Source organism: Nestor notabilis, unplaced genomic scaffold, assembly GCF_000696875.1.
Source record: "Nestor notabilis isolate BGI_N333 unplaced genomic scaffold, ASM69687v1 scaffold19368, whole genome shotgun sequence".
NCBI classification, from domain to species: Eukaryota; Metazoa; Chordata; class Aves; order Psittaciformes; family Psittacidae; genus Nestor; species Nestor notabilis.
The window spans coordinates 4583-7147 of NW_009939825.1; positions in this window are offsets into that span (position 1 = coordinate 4583).

Sequence of the window (2565 nt, forward strand, 5' to 3'; positions counted from 1 at the left end):
AGCACAGGAGAGCTCTTCCCTGTGTGGGACAAGCTCTGTGGGCCTGGGTGCTTTTGTGATGCCGGGGAGGGAAGGGCTGGTGTGGGACACTTGCAGGGATTTGTTCCGGGGATGTTCAGCCACTGTCGTTTGTGTACTGGGGGCATGGTTCTGTCCCCGGGTCACACACAAGACTCCCAGCACAGGGCTGCTCATGACCAGGCCCCCAGAGGTGTGAGAACACCTGATGGGGACGAGCTGATGGCTCTTCATTAATCTTCAGCAGCACCAGTTACTGGGTATGGGAAGACCAGCTGTGACTTGGCTTTATCTCCACAGGGCTCAGGATCCAAACCCTGCTGCTCCCAGATTCACTTCCTGGCGAAGCCCAAGGGCCTGCTCACCCCACTGTGCTGGAAGGAGCTCGCGCTGCTGCCTCCTGCTCCGTGAGTACCTTTGCTGAGGGCTGATGTCAGGGCTTTGCACAGCACTCACTGCCCCTTTCCTCTGGGAAACAAGACACAGCTCTTGGTGCAGGCGCCGAGAACACACCGAGACAGAGCTGAGCCTGAGGGGAAAAGCTCGGCCACGTTCCTAGAGCCTGGAGGGCTCGAGCTGGCCCAGGAAAGCCGGTCTTGGCTGCTGCAGGGCTGCTTGGTCTGCCCCATTGTCCTGGTGGCTCCTGGGCTTGCGCCGTTGCTCTGGGCAGGGAATGCTCAGGGCTTTGTGTGTTCCTTCCGCAGCCGGGCAGGGAACGGGCTCCCTCAGAGTCCCGTGTGCTCTACATGTAAAGGGGTGTGTAGGTGGGTGCTTCCACCCTTTTCTTAGTCCTTACCCATGGTGACATCTGCCACCAGAGACCAGCACCCACCCCCACCCCATTCCGAAGGTGCAGGCCCAGAAATAATGAAAACTAATTTGGTCACTGAAGCTTGAACACAAATATTTATTAAGCACAACCCCCCTCCCCTCGAGCTTTATTCATTTCTAATATATTAATTCATTTGGCAGATTATTTTTTAGAAAAAAAAAAAAGTACCTGTGGGTTGAAATTCCCCATTAAAATGACATTAGCAAATGCACATGTAAAAAATAAATAAGCTCATACATTCAAGTATATGGCAAATAATCAACACCTCGGGAAGCCTCATGGTCAGTTCCAGGTCAGCGCCTGGCTGAGAGCTGCACAGGGCCCTGCTGCAGCCGGTCACGGCACTGTCACGGTCAGCATTGTCCTCTCACAGGTACAACCCAGGGCCGTGACTGGGCACATCCTCCCGTCCCTGCTCCCAGCTCCCCGGCAGCAGCTCCGTGGTCAGTGAGGCCGGTGAGTGCCCGACGAGCAGCGTCACTGGTCTGAAAATCCTGCTGCTGGTGGGAAGTGTCTCCGTCAGACGCATCGCAAAGAGAAAGTGCTGATTTGTTCTCTGCAGGAACAGCTCTGCTTGGGCAGAACTCGTTCCCGGAGCTGCTGAAGTCCAAGATGGTGAAGAGAAAATAAAATACTCCATGTCCTGAAGTTAGGTGCCTGCTCCCCTCCTCGCTGGGCTTCTCCAACTGTTCGGAAAGGGGAAGGAATGTAGGTAAATGTAGACTCTGGCAGTTGTGTGTGGGGTGGAGCTGACTTCCCAGCCAGCATCCGAGCCTGGAGCTCTCGGGAGGCTCCATTCGCTGGAGTCTGAACAGGAGAAAAGCTCCGCAGGGTCCAGGAGAGGCTCCACGCTGGTTCGGGGAGAAACGGGCCGTTATCCCCGGCTGCTGTGGGACACGGCGGGAGGAGGGGGTGGTTCTGCTTCCCCCTCCTGACAAGCCAGGGCCAGAAAGCTCTGCTGGCTTCGGCAGCCGGTCACTGCTGAGTGCAGGCTTGTGCCCTGGGCACACTCCCCCGCACACGGGACTGTCCTGCATGAGCTTCCGGGCTCAGTGGCACCAACAGCGATGAGGTGCCCACGTGTGCCCTGAACCGATGGGCAGAGCCCTCCTGCCCTTTCCCAGTTCCTGCCCGTGGGGCTGCGCGGCGGCGGTTCCCTTCGGGCTGTGCTGCAGCGCTGTCCTTGAGAGGTGAGCAAGGCCTGGCCCCGGCGCAGGAGGAGCAGAGGGGCTGTCGCAGGCTCACTGCAGTGTCCTCAGCAAACCTGTGACCGTGACTGCAGCTGGGGTGAAGAGAGGTTTAAAAGGACTGTTGTGGCCTCTCACTTGGGCTTATTTCCTCCTGTAGAAGGAACAAAGCTGAGCAGGATGTTCCAAGGAACAAGCCGGAGCAATTCGTGACGCAGGCAAGACGTGAAGACTTCAAACTGGAAAAGGTGCTTTTCCCTTCCCCTATTAAATGAAAACTGTTGTGGAAATAAAGACACGGAGGCTGGAGTTAACCACCTGCTCTGGGCTCCTCCTTTGGCTGCCAAGTTCCTGGGGATTTAGGTGATAAGCAAAGGGGGTGCCACAGTTGCCTTCCCTCGTGCTGTGCCCGGTGTTACAGTGTCCGTGTGTCCTATAAAACCCCTTGTTTAAAAACTGTCCCCCATCCACTGGGCCTCTTGTAACACCTCTGCAGAGCAGCCGGGGCACGGATGGAGCTGCGGCTCT